Below are 18,387 nucleotides of genomic sequence, written 5' to 3' on the forward strand. Positions count from 1 at the left end.
TGCCTTTCCACTCCTTTATTTGCAGACATATCATGGTTCATTAAAATTGTGTTTATTCCTGCTAAAAGTTATGAACTTTCCTAAGCTTTAGTCTAAATGAGCATATATTCAAGTTATCTTCAGTATAGTCATATATCTCAACGCTTCATTTCTAATTTTTGTTAAAAAAAAAAAGTCATGTAAGCTGGAATATATTTTGTTGGATCATAAAGTTGGTCCTTAAAAACCAAGACTTTTTAAAATGTATCATAATGAATAATGCAAAACTAGACCATTTTCTTTGTGGATATGAAAACAAAATAAAAGGAACAGAATGAAGACATTAGTAAAATCATTAATCTTCATTTCACATTTATTTTTCAAAATGATGCATGCTCTTGCATATGTATGCTTCTTCCAGTTTTTGATCCCTTTTGACAAATATAAAATGAAAATAAGATTCAATTTTAGCAACAATTCAAAAGAAATTCCTATTCAGACACTTATTACAGCTGTGTTTCTCATGTCCTTACTAAAATACTTAGCTTGAAAACCACACTGTGATTTGCGTTCTAATTGATGCATATTTTTATCTCTCTGTACTGTTGCTTTCTGTCAACACTTTACTACATAGAGAAAACAGAGACCAAAACAGCGAGGAGGAGTTTAAACATAAAACAGCAGGGGAGCTATTTATTTTTCAAAAGAGAATATTTTGTATAACAGGAATAACCAACTAGATATCTAAAGAAAAGTAAGGCATTACTCAACAACACTGAATCTAATGAAATGCTTCAGTATCAAAAAATGCATTATAGCCAGGCATGGTGGCACATACCTATAATCCCAACAGTCTGGGAGGCTAAGGCAGGAGCATCATAAATTCAAAGCCAGCCTCAGCAATTTAGCACGGCCCTAAGCAGCTCAGTCCTGTCTCAAAATAAAAAAATAAAAAGGGCTGGGGATGTGGCTCACTGGTTGAGTGGCTCTGGGTTCAATCCCTGTACCAAAAAAAAATTTTTAACACACTATTATTTCCAAGATTCATTAGTGGCTATTAAATCAGTAAACTGTCATTTTGAGACATGAAATTTTATGGCAAATAATTTCTAGTAAAGATTTATCCAATAGAAAAGTATTAAACTGAAAATTAATTTTGGTAGCAGACCAAGCATCATAATTTTCCCTTGTAAGAAGTTTTTATGCTTTAAATGATTTGAAAGACATTTGTAAACACAGAATTATATAATTAAAACAGCTACTTGGGTGATTTAGACTAGAGTTTAAATCCCAGATCTGCCACCATTCTTTAATGAATTAAGTAGACTCTGAAGTCTGTACAAAGTTCAAATGTCATTTCTACCTAATGACCCTGAATGAATTAGTCTCCCTAATTCTTGACCCCAGGACAATAGGTAAAATAACAGCTTATTTGGTTATAAGGATTAAATTAATGACATACCCCCACCATTTTTACTGTGTGCAATGTGAATTTACAATGTTTCATAAATGTTACCTTCATCCTTTCCTTTCTTAGTCTTTAAAATAGGAATCTGTCTCCAAAAGTCCATTTTAGTTTTCTAAATTTGAATCTGCAGAACAAATTAACATCCTTTATCTCAAATAGTGAGAGCTACACATGTACCATTTCACAGTATTTTAAAATATAAATATAAATGCTCTCAAAAATATCTTTCACCAGCAACTTTTTATAACACGCCCACAATCCCTTCAACAACCCTTGGGGCCAGATGTATTTTGGAGTTAGAAATTATTTAATTTTAGAAAGGTAGCATGTGCATATATCACATGCTACTTAATGCCCCCAGCACAATGAAGGATAACAACTACAATCAAACATACTAATATTTCTGTACCACATGACAATCATACTTTAGTAGTATAAAGAATACAAATAGTCTAATGTATCATAGTAGACAGAAATCTCAAGATGTCCCCCAAGATTCCCATTCTTGGGTTATTCAATACTGATCCAGGTACTATATGAAGAAACATTGCACACAGAATTAAGGCTACTAAAGAGCTGACTTTAAAATAGGGAGATTATCCTGGATTATCTGGGTGAGCCAAATATAATCTCATGAGTCCTTAAAAACAGAAGAGGAAGGCAGAAGAGTTCATGGGAGAGAGATGGTGGGAGAAGATGGCAGAGGAGAAATGAGCCAGAAGTGGAGGGCTGAGATTCAAAGTCTGAGAGGGACTCAGTCAGTCCCTGCTGCCTTTGAAGATGGAGGAAGGGCACCACTAACCAGGAAATGCAGGCAACCTTCAGAAGAACAATCCAAGGCCAACAATTACCAAAGCAGTAGAAACCGCAGTCCTATAACCTCAAGGAAGGGAATTGTGTCAACTATCTAAAAACATGCAGAAGCAGATTATTTTCTAGCAGCTTAGAAAGGAACACATCTTGAATACATCTTGATTTAGACTCATGAGACTCTAAGCAAAGAATGTGGCCAAGATAGCTTGTACCCAGAATTCTGACCCATGGAAACAGTGGGATGAAAAATACATGATTTAAGTGACTAACTTAATACAGCAATAATACAAAACCAATATGTGTATCATCTAGTGACATTTTCAATACCAAATATATTGTTTCAAATTTACAAGATCTTTGTTTTCAGAGCTCTGGGGGTTTCAGAACTGCATAGAAAGAATTCAGAACAATTTTTCTTTTTCTTTCTTTCTTTTTTTTTTTTTTTTTTTTTGGTGGTGCTGGAGATTGAACCCAGGGTCTTGTACATATATAAGGCAAGCACTCTACCAACTGAGCTCTATTCCCAGCCCAGAACAATTTTTTTTGTGTGTTTCATATGTATTAACCACTACATCTGATGAGTACCCTATGAAACAGGTACTGTTACTATCCCTACTTTACACGTGGAGAAACCCAGTCACTGACCAGTTAACTAATTTGCCACAGTCACACGACTAGTAATTGGTATAGATTTTGAATCCAGGTTGATTGGCTACAAAGTCTATAAGTAACCACCAACTACATTGCCTCTCTGTTGGATACATGTACCATTTAATCAAATATCTACAACTGGCACAACAAAATATCTATAACGGGATACCTGTGTGACCCCAGAACTTTTTTTTTCCATACAAACCTTTGCACTGATCCTTTGAGGTTGCATGTACCAATAATATTTCCTTCAGTGTTACAGAGTGAATGTTTGTGTCCCCCACAATTTGCAAAATGAAATCCCAACTTCCGATGCAACGGTGTGAAGAAGTGGAGTCTTGGGTTGTGCTTAGGTCATGAGAGTGGTTGGAATTAGTACCCACATAAGATGCAGTGGCACACACCCATAATCCCTGTGACTTGGGAGGCTGAGGCAGGAGGATTATGAGTTCAAGGCAGCATCAGCAATTTAGTGAGGTACTCTTAAAATAAAAAATAAAAAGGGGCTGAGGATGTAGCACAGTGATAAACTACACTTGAGTTGCTATCATTTGCAAATCAGGAAGAAGGCCCTTACCCAGAACTAAATAAGCCAGAACATTGACCTTGGTCTTGCCAGCTTTTGGAACTGTGAGGAATTTATTTCTGTTGTTCAAGTCACCTAGTCTATGGTATTTTTCCTATAGCAGTTAAAAATGACTAGGACATCCAGGAAACAGTACATTAGCCAATCAACCAGCACAATCTGCTACCTGGAGTTTCCTGTTGTGTTGCTTCCTTTCCCCTCTTATATTATAGATTCTGGAAATTTGTACCTATTCTTGGATCTAAAATTCATGATAACTTGATACCATGGCCATGCCCCTATTATTTCAAAATAAACCCTTGGTTACCAACTGAATGAATAATTCAACCATTTTCTAGCTCAAGAGAACAACACCTCAATTCAAAGGAAGCTACACAAGACCCAGTAGGAATTTTCTTTGATCTAATTCACAATGGCCAGATTTAAAAAGGAAAAAAAATGGTCTTGATTTTTAACAAGATTTATCCAGAAGATATTATTTTTATTAGAATATGAGTGAAAACAGTTTTTAATTACCGAACCTTAACAAAAACATTCCTATGGAATATATGTAAGGGGAGGGGTGGCACATAGGTATAGGGTTGAGGTCTGGACTATATTCAGATAATGAGAAGAAACTGTAGTATGGGAGTGTTAAGAGGAAAAAACATTAGATCACTGGTTCTCAAACTTAAGCATAAGTCAGAATCAGTCAGAAGGTTGGTTAAAACATAATTTCCTCGGTCCCATCCATCAATGATTCTGATTCAGTACGTGTAGGTGAGGACCTTGAATGTATATTTCCAATAATTTCCCAAGATGACACTGCTGGTCCAAGGATCACACTGTGAAAACACTTCGCTAGTTGGTCTGGGATGGGACCCAGGTACTGGTTGTTTTTTAAACTCCCAGATAATTTTAATATGCAGACATGGTTGAGACAACTGAGGTAGGAACATAGCTAATGAGGAAGAAACAATGAAAACTTTGGTTAGGATGACTCATTCAAAAAAGTAAATGTCCTTTGGAGGGGCAGGTTTGCAGCTAGTATCTGGCCAGTGAGAAGTGCCCTTTTGGATTTCAAAAAAAAGAAACCTTCTGAACATTGCCCAGTAGCAACCACGGTGTACATGGGGCAGAACTGTGGCCATTATTCCATCCTAGCACTGTGATTCCCATGATAATTTTTATAGAGGGAGGGATATATCAACATCTGCTATTTATGTCAAATCCTCTTGTATTCATATCCATAGCCATGTGTTACTAATTATAAAAGGTCTTTAAAGAAAAAAATAAAACATTGCTGGAAGGACTATTTCAAAGCCATTGTTCACTACTCTGGCTAAACTTCAGGAAGTTTGTGTGTTTACATATTTAAATACAGGTACAAGCCAGGTGTGGTGGCACGTGCCTGGGAGGCTGAGGGAGGAGGACCACAAGTTTGAGGCCAGCCTGGGCAAGGTAGCAAGACTCTGTATCAAAATTAAAAATAATTTAAAAAAAAAAAAAGTGGGACAACATCCTTGGGTTCAATCCCCAGTACTAGACATACATACATACATATATGATAAATGGCAAAGTGAAAACTGGCATTTTCTGTAATCTCTGTTGAGGTTTTGTTGTCTATTAGACTCTGAACTACAAGTTTTAGTAGTGGAGTCAGGGTAGAAGCAGAGACAGAAAAATAACATTTGAAAAAGAAGAGCTAATGAATTACACTCACATAAAAATTAGACCCAGAGAGGCAGAAAGCAATGGGAGAGGGTAACTCAAGTGACCACAACGATACCAGATCTCCACAGACAACCTGGTTGAAGAATGACAATCAACCAACCATTTTTACAATTGTGGAACAGACTTCAATGAATATAAACTACAAAATAGTTTTTGTAAAAAAAAAAGGGGGGGTAGTTATTTTTTGTATGTTGTTTACATCAAAAATATAGAAGTTTTCTTGGTTAACATTATTAATAATTTCATTAGGTGCTAATTAATAGTTTGATTATGTTCTTTCTCTAAATGAATATTGCTTGAGTGTCCAGGATCTCTCAGAGAAGTCTGGTGTCAACATGAGTTCATGGGCTCAAATCATCCGTCGAGCAGGGGTAGTTTTATGTTTATATAATGTTTTTTAACGATAAAGTTGAAGAGCTATCACAGTGCTCAAAATCCTACCCTATCCTCCTACCTGTCTTAAAATATCCTGTTTTATAGTCAATCCTTTGAATTATCCAAAAGAGGCAAGAATATCTCTAAAAAGTCATGTACACAAAGAAGAGGGCTAGAACCAGCCAGCACATTATAATGGATTAATTTATCAGAGAATGGGTGATAACAAGCTCAAGGTTTCTGGGGACCACACTGCACTGCATGGGCAGAAGGAACGCACATGCCCAGTGTAGTGATGGAAGGGCTGAGCATGGGGGAGAATGGCTTGAGGCTTATTGACTTACCACAGAGGAAAGCTATTGGCTGGGGGTGTCCAAAGTTAGTCAGCAGAGGGCTGAATTTCAATATGCCCAGAACTATTCTTGGACAACCTGATATTTAATATTTCTAACCTGATTATCTACAGCAAAAGTTACTAAAATGAAAAAATGTTAAAGCAAGTTATTTTAGGACCTCAGTGGATATGAATAATAAGATGTACATGGATTATCAATAATTACAATTCAATAAGAAACCCCGGTTTTACTGTCATGTGACTCAATGTTCCTAAAGGGAGTTCCTCTAAGATCAAATGTAAAGGGTGAATATTTAGTACATAGAGGTTCTCATTTCAGCAAGCCTGTAGAATGAACTCAGCAGCAGTATTACAATAGCACTAAAGTCCATTCATTCTTTGAAGGTCACCTTTATTCAAATTCTCTTTATCATACTTTGTTATCTATCTCTCCAACATCCCCTGCACATTCCAAAGCTATAGAACTCTGAATGGTCAGCTAACAGAAACTGATAGGTCCAAAATCCTTTCTTCTTCCATACCACTTCAAGAAATGTAAACTTCCCTCAGTTACAGGGTAATCCCAATTAGCAGCAACTAATCATGAAGGTACCTTTTCCTTTGCCAAAGGTTGCTCCAGAAGGAGGACTGACTCAATTATGGCCAATAAGATTTCAAAAGTTTTAATATAAAGGTGCCTGGTTTCTATAGTGAGACAGAGGAAGTGGTGGCCTTTTCATCTTTTCTGGACAGAAGACTGGCAAAGCAACATACCTGGAGTTACCCTTGGGGTCTAGAGTCACAGTTACATGAGACAGGAATCTCATTTTGTTTAGGGTTCTTTGAGTCAGATTTTTCTGTTCCTTTTAGACCAAAACATTATCAAAATGTGCTATAGGAAAACAATTTCATAACACAAATAAGTAAAATAAGTATTTAGGGTAGATCTAAAAAGCAATACTACCTATGGAAACCTGAAATTAAACTGTGTCTTAAAAAACACTAATCGAAGTAGGCTTATTAAGAGTTCAGATCATACCAGGTATTTGTTTTAATGATTAATCAAACTTCCATACTGCTATCATAGTTATCCTTCTGGAAATACTACTGATTTTAAAACTCACTCACTTAAAAACACTGACACTCTGCCATTACCAATGAAGTAAAGTCCACCTTCTTTAATAGGGCAATCAAGATCTCAGTCTCACTCCAATAACAAGGTAGCTTTGTCTCCCAGCCCTCCCCAAATCCCTAAACTTCATGAACTCTGCCCCAGGACAGTTATCACCTTATCATTGTTCCCTTTCCTCTGATTTAGTTAACCACTGCCCTAGCAAAATTCCACACAGCTTAAAATCCAGGAAAAAAACATTCCATTTTTTTGTGAAGCTTTATCTAAAGTCCTTTACTGGGAAAAATTGTTCAATCATTCCCTAGGTTAATATCAGTAGAATTACAGCTTTTTATCATCTTGTACTTAGATCACCAGACATACATGTTTCCTCACATGGACAAGAGTGCCTTTGGGCTTAGGGATCTCTGATCAAATATCATATGGTTGTGAGGATATTAAGTATTTCACTAGTGGGTTTCAAGACTATCTCAATCTTGGGGATAGTAAGAACTTGTTCCCTAAGCATTCTAATTTTTTTTAAATGTTGATCAGCAACTCAATCCCCACCTATGGCACCACAATGACATTCTAAAAGGAGCTATATCTAAGATCACAGACCCACTCAATTAATATGTATAAGGCAATCTTCCCAAAAGTCAAATAACTGAAATGCTTTTGTTAGTATACATGTTAGTTCAATATTTGATTAACAATGAGAAATAGTAAGCTGTCATCTGGCCTTTCTCATGAAAGAACTTGAGAAGATGATGATATACAATTGAAACAGCAAAATGAAGACCACGATCAGTTTATAAACCAGTCGCCATAAGAAATTAGAAGTCAATTATAAATGAAAAGGCCAACCTGGTTTTCCCAGAAAGCAAGAAATGTCTCTTGCTGTCCCAGAAAGCAAAGAAGCACTTAAGGATTAATGGATCATATCAAAATGACACTGAAACCAAAGGCTCCCACTAGTCAACTTGTGGACAGTTGAGCATCACAAAGAATAATCTCTGCATTTGAATGTAAATATTGGATAAATAAAAATCTGCAACTCCACTCCACCTTTAAATTTTCAGGGGAGAGAAATGTACCTTTGTGTTTAGTGATGAAAATACAGATGATAAAACCGTAAAGAAAATCATTGAAGTGATTATCACAGAAATCAGGGTGGTTATTTCTAATAGCAGAATGGGAAAGAGACTGGGCTAGGAGCATGCTGGTACTATCCTAGACCTGGGTAGAGTTATATAGGCATTCTCCTTAAAATTATTCATATATGTTATTTAGGCTATTCAATATCTTAAAAGTATTTAAAATAAATAAGAATCTTAGTCATAATGTAAAACTAGCAAAGAATTGGGATCTGCAGAAAAATTATCAATAAGTAATGAGATACTTCCTTTCAATAAAGTTCCATCATACTGTCTTACACCCCTTCACACTGTTCCATCACTGTTTGCATCTACCCAGACCAGGATGTCATGTACTTGAGGACAAAGTCCTTGTCTTCTGTGACCTAAGCCCTCAACACCTAACGGAGTGTCCAGCATGTGGTGGGTGCTTTATAAACACTCAGTGGATGAATTGGTGAGGGAATGAGCAGACAAATGAGCACATAAATGCAAGAAGTATAAAGCAAATTCTCTTCTAATACATTCAAGCTTTAAGTCACACACATTAAGCAGCAACCAGCACAAATACATTTAAATGGAAAATAGAGTTCACTTTTTTAAATTATCATCTCTGACTATTAAAAATATTATCAAAGAAAACATAACATTATTAATTTTCCCTCAATCAGGATATAGGAGGGTATTAATAATACAGATGAATATAATAAAAATAAACCTATACACAAAATAGTCTAGTTTTTTGTTACTATTTCTAAAGACATTTCAGGATCTTAGCGTATACTAGGGTCATCAGTAAAACTATGACTATAAAATGCTGTAAATATAAAATATATGAAAGACTGAACCAATCTGTACTGACCTCTGAATATATAATAGATCCTACTTTAAATTTAATTCTTTATGTCAGTTTTCCTTTCTTTTTATTTCTTTTTGCAGTGCTGGGGATTGAACCCAGGGCCCTGTGCTTACGGGGCAAGCACGCTACCAACTGAGCTATATCCCCAGCCCCTTTTTATTTCTTTTATTAACCAATGAACAAAAATGAGTCAGAATAAAAATTAGTTATTTAAACTTTCCCTCTATTTCTCTTCTATATACATGGAAATTTGTCATAACTATTGTTTTCATCTAAGGAATAATGTTGATTTTTTTTTTTTTTTTTTTTTTTTTTTTTTGTCTTTTGTCATTTTTGAGACAGGTCTTGCTACATTGCCCAGACTGGTCTTAAACTCCTAGACTCAGGTCTCCCATCACCTCACCCATCCAAGCAGGTGTATACTACCATACCTGCCTCAGAAATAATATTTTTTCTTTTTTCTTTTTTTCGCGGTACTGGGGATCGAACTCACGGCCCTGTGCTTGCGAGGCAAGCACTCTACCAGCTGAGCTATCTCCCCAGCCCAGAAATAATATTTTGATTGAAGAGCACAATCATAAATGAAAGCATGAAAGCATATTGTAAGTTTGTTAAACAACCTACATTTATATTTCACCTTATAGAACCAAATTTAATACATGTGGAAACATCTCTGATTAGGCATAATTCTTGACTTTTTTTAACTTTAGACTCTGACAATAAAGCATATGCAGGGCTGGGGATGTAGCTCAATCCCTAGCACTAGACCAAAAAAAAAAAAAAATGCATATGCAAACAGTAGAATTAATTGTTCCTTGCAAATCTTTCTTCCCTTGAGCAAACAGAACATAATAAACCATTGTTTTAGGGACATCTTCCATGTTTTTGTTTCTTTGACTATATTTTCTCTTTTAAAAGAATAAAGTGGAGAAACTAACTCTCTAGATCAGGACTAAAGGAAGTGGCTGCATATGTCTTTGAATTTAAGAGATTCACCTGGTGCTTCTGCCATTGCTGACCCTCTAAGAACCTAAGGCAAACTAAAAAAACAAGAGCAGGACAAAGGATAGCCTCAGGGGGCTGGGGTTGTGACTCAGTGGTAGGGTAGACAGCTTGCCTAGCACAGGTGAAGCCCTGGGATTGATCCTTAGCACCATATAAAAATAAACAAAAAAATAAAGAAAGGTATTGTGCCCATCTACAACTAAAAATATTTTTAAAAAGGATAGCCTCAGGACTTCCACAGGCTCCACTTCTCCAACATCTCTGAATTAGATAAACCTAAGTTAAGGTGAAACAATTATTGCAGAAAATTACCATAAGATTTTCTTAAAACAAAATATGCAAATATGACTTGTATTAAAATGCAAATACCTTTTCATAAAACATTAACTTAATATGTAACCTACCTTAAAACAAATTTATTTCTCTTTTTCTTTCTTTCTTTTTTTCAGTGCTGGGGATCAAACCCAGTAAACCTAGTGCATGCTCAGCAAGAGCTCTACCACTGAACCACAACCCAGATCAAGTTTCCAGTTTTTCATCCTTGAGTGCCAGGGATGTGGCCAGGCAAATAAGAGTGCACTAACTGTATGGGCCCTGCACGGGGCTGCTATACCATAGTCCTCACAGAGGGGCATCACAGTGCGTTTCTCTGCAAAATCCCATAGCTTTGTAAGAGTAACTTCGCTAAAGTTCCTCCTAGCTACCATTCACACAACTGTAACCAAGCCACCAGGCAGCAATGATGTGTATGACTCCCTTCCTAACCTCAAAATATGGCACTGCCTCTTGCTCTCCATGGATTGTTATCCTATGTATTCCATGGCTGTTTCCTCAGAGGAAATTAAAATTGACCTTCATCCTCTACCAGTTTCCAGGATGAGTCTTGAACCTTTGAAAAACTCTCATTTTAATAAGTAGGATATTAACCTTTGCTTCTTTGCAGTATATCTAGCATTAGTACTTCTACCTCATTTTTAGGTCAAAACTGTTCAATTTTGGACAAAATAAGAGTCAACTGAGAATAACATGGTCACACTCCATGCCTGAGAATCGTGACAGTTAGTGCTCATGAGACAAGGGTGTACAGTACAATCTGCCACACCAGCTCTCACTGGCTGAGATGTGCCAACAAGTGAAGTATGAGAGAATATACATATATTCACAGTGTGTGGTAACAGATTGATATATCCATAAAAAGGAAAATATTTCAGAGACAAAGAGCAACAAGCCAGCTCTGCGCAGATTGTATCACCTGGGGACAAACATGTATCTTATATCTCGCTTTAAAACAAAGTCTTTACTATAAAACAAATACAGCTATTAGAGAACATGTTTCCAATTGCTCAAATTAGATCTTTTACCTTACAGAGATTTTACAAGATTGGGTATCTAATAAAAACAAGATACCCTATATCTTAACAGTCATTGTCATAAACTTAAATTACATTAATGTTCAGGGAATTCAATTCACTGTAGCTGATTAAGTTCCCTGTTGCTGAGCTATGTTGCTACCACCAGTAGACAGTTTAGCAAAATTCAATACTTTGACACCTGAAAGAAAAATAGCAGTGACCTCTGATGGTCTAATCTTTAACATGTCTCCTAATCATTGTGAAAACTGAAAACAATTTCTACATAAGTATGTAAAAACAGTTAATTGCATTACAAGTTTCACTGCTACAATTACTAGTACTGACTGTATCTAGAAAATTATATTTTTGATTCATTTGATAAATCTGTAACAAAAATATACAGCAATCTTTTCAAGCATAAAACAACTTTACTTGGTATTCTCCTTGGAAAACTAAAAAATAGTATTGATTATATTAAATAATAATTATTTTATTTACAATTTAAATAATGTGTTCATAAGTGTGCTATAATCTTAAGATTTCCCTTAAAAAAAAAAAAAGCAGGTAGTGCTAAAGGACATTTACAGATCATATTAAACAATCAAATGAAAGAGTGTGTGTCTGTAATAAGGCTATACTTTCAAAAACTAACCAGAAAGCAGAACACTTAACTAAACCAATAATATAAGCATTCAGGTACAGGAGTTTGACTCCAACCTGCTCAGGTCTCATCTATCCTTATGAAAGGACTGACTCCAGTTTTGTACAATATCTTTCCTTCCATGCACATCACAGAGGAATTTTATTATTTTTTTTTTTATTTTCCAGTGGGTTGGTTGTGGTGCCAGGGATTAAACTTAGGGGCACTTGGCCACTGAGTCACATCCCCAGCCCTATTTTGTATTTTATTTAGAGATAGGGTATCACTGAGTTGCTTAGTACCCCACTTTTGCTGAGGCTGGATTTGAACTAGCAATCCTGCCTCAGCCTCATGAGCCACTGGAATTACAGGCATGTGCCACGGTTCCCAGCCCACATTTTAAATATGTGCCAACTGAAAGAAGATAGACATAGGAACATATATTATATGAAAGATGTTATATATTATATTGCTTCTAAAAGAAATGTCCAGAAAAGGCAAACTTAGACAGAGAGTAAATTAGTAACTGCTTGTGCTGGGGATAGGATTAGAGATTAAGTGTAAAGGGGGATAAGAAATCTTATTGGAGGAATGAAGTGTTTTAAAACTGATTTATTATGATTATTGCACCACTTAGTAAAATTATGAAAAATCATTGAAATGTATACTTGAAATGAGTGAATTTTATAAAACGTGAAATATACTTCAATAAAATTTTTAAATCAAAATTATCAATTTTATGCAATAAATAGGTTCTCAAAAGTCTGTATGTTACATTTGAGGTTATATTTAATAAGATAATCATAAAAAATAACACTATCAAGAAAGAAGATATAACAGGTATGGAATAAATTTTAGAAATTATTTTCTATCAGATAATAAGGCTGAAATTCTCCATGATGTGGACAATTGCTTGAAAAAATATAATTTCCCAGGTTGGCTTAGGAAAAAGTAGAAAAGTTGAATGCATCAATAACCATCAAAAAACTATTTATCAAATATTAAACTATTAAAAATTTCTTAGACTGGTCAGGATAGAAATAATGATGTTTAAACCTTTACATATATACATCCACATGTAAAATATTTACATTTGAAACATATAAACATGTATAAATATATTAGGTCTCAACAGTATTATCTGGTGAGAATAGCATTTTTGTCTTGGTTCTTTTGGTAGTAGGAATAGAATGTTGACCATAAGAGCTAGTCTTTTTCACGTTACCAGCTTAAACAGTACATATAATTTTTATGTGTGTGTGTAATATGCATGTGCACTTAGATATATAAATTTCCATACTACACAAGAGAATGTTTCAGGAAGCAGTCTGTAAACACACACACAAAAAATTCATTTTAAACATCTTTTTAACTTTTGATGTAAAACAAAGATAGTATTAATCTCATTTATGATTATAGATATAAAAATTCTAAATAATATAACAGCAAATTTATTTTAACAGTAATAAAGTACCTGGAGAGAATGAATCTTAAAATTAAAAAACAGTCTTAAAATGCAATATTTTGCAGCACTCTGCAATGGAAATTAAAATTTGCAACCGAGTATCCCTTACTTTTTTCAGGACAGGTCTCTATGGTATACCCTGGGAGTTCTCCAAACCCTAGGGAAAGCTTAAACCAGTACAGAAAATCAATTACACTTGCTTCAAGGTGTTAATTGCAGAGTTGTGTCACTACAAGCTTGCTGTTTGTCAGTTTTCCCTATTCCTGAAAACTACTCTCTGTCCTTTTCTAAGCATTAGATAAGAAAACAAGGAGCCAGAGCTTAAGCATGAGAGCTATGTGATTGGATCTGTTCTTCACCTCATGATGGAAGACTCTGACAAGGAAACACATTTGGCAATCAGGACTTCAGACATGCCACATGTATTATGATTTAAAGTTGAATAAGCCATGCTTTGGGAAAGGTACTGTCAAGCTACAGGAGTCAGATCATAACTCTGAGAGTAACAGTCTATCTTCACTTTCTGAGGATGTATGTCCCCATTCCTTTTCACCCTGAGATAGGATGCAAAGTGCCTTGATTGAAGAAAAGAAAGGGCTTACCCTTTTCTCTACCTGGCTCTGAACAGAGGATCTGCTCTCCCAGTGAGGACACTGCCCCTCCACAAGAAGGCCTGTGGGTGTGTGTGAGTGCATAGGTTCCTGAAGTAACCACTGTGGCAGAGGTTACCAGTCATCACTGGTGAAGGGCAGCTGTACCCAGAAAAGCAACTGTCATATGGTCTCTGCAGGGGATCTATCAGTGGCAGACATACAATGGCAAGATAAAAGGCTAGAGACCAAATCTCAAAAATAGTTAAGGAAAACACTTGGGGATGAAAGTAATTTACAGCAGGAAGACCAGAAGGATCTTGTGCCATAATAATTTAGATAAAAACAGTAAGTGTGACTCCACTTTAAAGTCACAAGTGAAGAGGCCAGCGAAATATAGGATATCCAACATGGTAGAGTTTATTCTCTGCAGCTGAGAATAATTTTTAATAGTGGAAAACACTGATATAACAAATCACAGTAACAATCAAATAAGAAAATTCATAGGCTCACTTTAATTGAACAGAAAGGCATTTAATAAAATCAAATAGTCATTCCTTTAAAACTTAATAAACAAGATGCAGGATACTGCACTAACATAATAAAGACTCGCTCTTGCAAACCAGTAATCTACATTCTCCCTGATGAATACTAGAGATATCTCTGTTTCTAAAAAAACTAGGACAAAATTACTATTATCACCAAATTATATAGTTCAAAAACTTTTAGAATAAGCATTAAGGTGGGAAAATAGTAGTAAAAAGTATCATTTTGAAAATAAAAGAACTCTCATGATTTGCCATTCACATTGTTGTCAGACTATAATGTCATTGTCAAATCCAAGAGAAACAAAGAAAAGCCATTAGCAATATTTAGAGCATTCAATAAGGTACAATAAAAGTGGCTTCCTATATGACACCAACACCTAATCACAAAATATGATGGAAAATGTCACATCCACAATAGAAGCAAAAACAAATACAACTTCCAGGAAAATTTTCTTCATAAAATGTGCAGGGCCTATAAAAGCAAAAATACTAAATTTTACTGAAAGATATAAAAGAAATCTTACATTTTTAAAAAATACACCATGGTGTTGGTTAGAAAGACTCAGTAGTGTAAAAAAAAAAAAAATGCCCTTTTTTACAAATTAAAAATAGGTTTACAACAGTCCAAAAAATTTCAAAGGGGAAGGGCCGAGATGCTGTCAACAGAGCAGGATAAGGTAAAGGATGTGGCTCTCTGATAAAGGACAATATTCCACTGGACTCAGCAAGTGGGCCTTTTCAAAGTCGTGATCTTTTTCAGAAGGTTGTTCTTGTGTGAAAAAAAAAAAATGAACTTTCACCCAGTCATACCCTTGAATTGTCAGAAAAAAAAAAATTCAACTCAAGCAAAAATTTCTCCATACTGGGAACATCCAGGGTCTATTTTCTCCAGTAAATGATACATGGAATTCTCAATAGCACAGGAGGTTCAGCATCTTCCATTTATTTCCAGGTCAACCTCTCACTGGATATTTTGAGTGGTTATGATGAGCCTGTTGAATTTGAGGATCCTCTCAATGATCTATCACAAACTGAACTAAAGAGAGAGCCATACTTGATGGTGGAATATAAACTTGGTGTACTGTAATACAACATGCTTTTCATAAAAACAGGCTACATCTTGTGTATAGTTGTGGGTTTTGTTGATGCTATTATTGTTTTGTTATTACAATTTGATGGACACAGTATTAAAATGTTGATGCATGAAAATTTTTGCCTAAATAATATCAATGGTCACTTGAAATTATTTGAATCTTTGGTTTGTGGTCATGCTACAATCAAAAGCATTAAAGGCAAATGACTTTAAAAACTCCAAATTTATATTAAAATAGCCTTCTATGTCTTTAAAAAATGTTGCTCATGAATATTATAAAATTGTCCATAGGTTCCAATTAAACCTATTTTCTAGATATTCCATATATTTAATTTAAAAAAACCATTATCAGTATCTGAGTCTGAAAACTTCACAGTAGCATCTTTCATTATGAACATCTGCTATTTATTTTGGTGACAACACTTCAAATTGAGAACATTATATTTATAAACAATTTTTTCAGTATAGTCAGTTAATACTTATAAGAACAGTATTTGTTGTATTGATGCTATCTTAGCATTATACTGATAATTTGATTTTCATGTTGAAAAGTATAAAAAAGAAAGTGAATAACAAGAGGTTTTTCCATACCGGCTATTCAAACACATTGTACGGTAATGAATAAATAGTGTGTTGATACCAGGCCCAAAATCAATGAATAGATCCTTAGAAGAGATTGCTTTGAAAAGAACATTAAAATATAGAATAACCGAATCTGATGAATAAATGATCATAAGCCAGTAAGGGAAGGAGTGAATAATGTAACAGAGTGTGGGGAAATCAATAGCCCCTGCTTAGACCATCATCCCAAGTCTTTCTGTTGCTGAGCTATTTTGGCTTATCTACTTTTCCCACCTCATTTAATAACCTTCTTGGCTCACTCTCCTCCACCTTCCTAAACCATCTTTCTGACTTTCAAACATGCTAAGCTTGCTCCTGCCTCAGGGCCTCGAGGACCATTTCCTCTACCTAAGGGTCCATTATGTTCAAATGCCACTTCCTTAGAGACGGCCTATCCCTGAGAATCACTGCTAGAATAGCACCTTCATCCCCACTCCAGGCACTATATTAACAAGGCTGTCACTCTCAAAATTACCTTACTTAACATGTTAATAGTCACTCTGACTCCAAATGCAAGCTCCCTAAGAATGGGGAACTCATTTTCTTGTTTCTGAGTGCTTAGGGTCTAGAAAAGGTCTAGGCACTTAGTAGGTAGGAGCATAATGAATGTGTATATATGTGCATGTGTGCACACATGTCTGTATACATGCATAAGGGTATAAATATGCACAAACATTATGTGCATATGTGTGTATATAGGTATACATGTGTTTATGTATATAAACAAAATGAAAATAAGGATCGCAAACTAGTCAACAGGAATTTGTCTTCTACACAATAATTTTGTAGTAAATGTACATTTGAATAAATATGCACCATAATGAATGTAGTAGAACAGCAAGATACTGTTACAGATTAATAACAGTGAGAGATCTATTGTTATTCATCATCATCACACAACATCATCATTTAATTATACCCTTATCCTCATCACTTATTTTTATCATCTTCATCAACCACACTGCAAATAGCATGTTTAAGTAAATGAGACTCTCAGAGCTAGTTTTCAATTCCAATTGAATTTATACCCTTTTCCTACTGCGATTCCTACTTTCCCTACAAATTCAAGGCCCCAGTGGAAAGCAAGCAGAGGTGACTAATTGGCAAATGATTCTCTGTAATGAGAGACCAGCCTGAACTTGCCCATTTGAACAGAAATTGGGGGTTCTTTGACCTTGTTCCAGCTTCTCTCCCACCTCTCCCACTGTCTCCACAACATCTCCCATTCTGCCTGGTCAGCCCCATCTGCCAATGTCTTATTCTAGTTGTTTTTCCATCCTCACTGTGAAATAAGAGGTTGGGAACCTGCTATAAGGATTACAGAGTGAGAGAAAAACTGTATTGTTGCAAATGAAATAAGATAATTGGGTGAGAATCTGTAAAATACAGTTAAAATTTGTGAGTTGGATTACTCAAGATCCAAGAGCTACACAACACAATCTCTTCTTTAAAAAAAAACAGGCTATAAATGATAAGCTCTTTCTTTATAGTTTTCTTGTATGTTTGCATTATAAAATAACCACCAAAGTCCATGGGAAGGTGTGCATCTTTGTGGGGGGGTGTCCATGTGGCTTTTGTTGGGTCACTTTTAAGGATCAAGGGAAATATTTTTCAATTATTCTTTCATTGTTTGGGGCAGTTTAATTACTGAATTTTTTAAAAACAGGAGAGATATCTACAGGAAAAGACTTGGCCTGAATTCCTCAGACTTTATAGTTAAATGTCTTTACTGAGTTCTTTTTTGTTCCCCTTGAGGAATGTTTCACAATAAAGCACAACACCCATAGCTGACCTCTGGAAAGGTCCAAGGTAGCCTCAGGACTAGTTTGGTCAGGCCAAGCCATATGTTTGGGTTTATTAATATATCTGTCCTAAAGACTGAAATTTCACAACTATGACCCCATAAAGGAAAATTGCTTCCCACCCTTTTCTTCATAATTCTAACAAAACAGGAACCAGCTGTACTTTTTTGCTTTCACATTTTTTATCTTCCTCTGGTAGAGATTACAACCAAAGGTTGAACTCCATTATAATTTAGTTATGAATAA

General features: G+C 35.3%; 1 protein-coding gene and 1 pseudogene across 15 annotated transcripts in view; one reads left to right on the forward strand and one right to left on the reverse strand.

Annotated features, from left to right (window-relative positions):
* Adam22 (ADAM metallopeptidase domain 22) overlaps positions 1–18,387 on the reverse strand; it is a 212,192-nt gene that overhangs the window by 160,172 nt on the left and 33,633 nt on the right. The window lies entirely within an intron of this gene.
* Positions 4,296–15,712, forward strand: LOC124990461 (proteasome maturation protein-like; annotated as a pseudogene).

The sequence above is a fragment of the Sciurus carolinensis genome, chromosome 8 (assembly GCF_902686445.1).
Source record: "Sciurus carolinensis chromosome 8, mSciCar1.2, whole genome shotgun sequence".
In the NCBI taxonomy this organism is placed as follows: domain Eukaryota; kingdom Metazoa; phylum Chordata; class Mammalia; order Rodentia; family Sciuridae; genus Sciurus; species Sciurus carolinensis.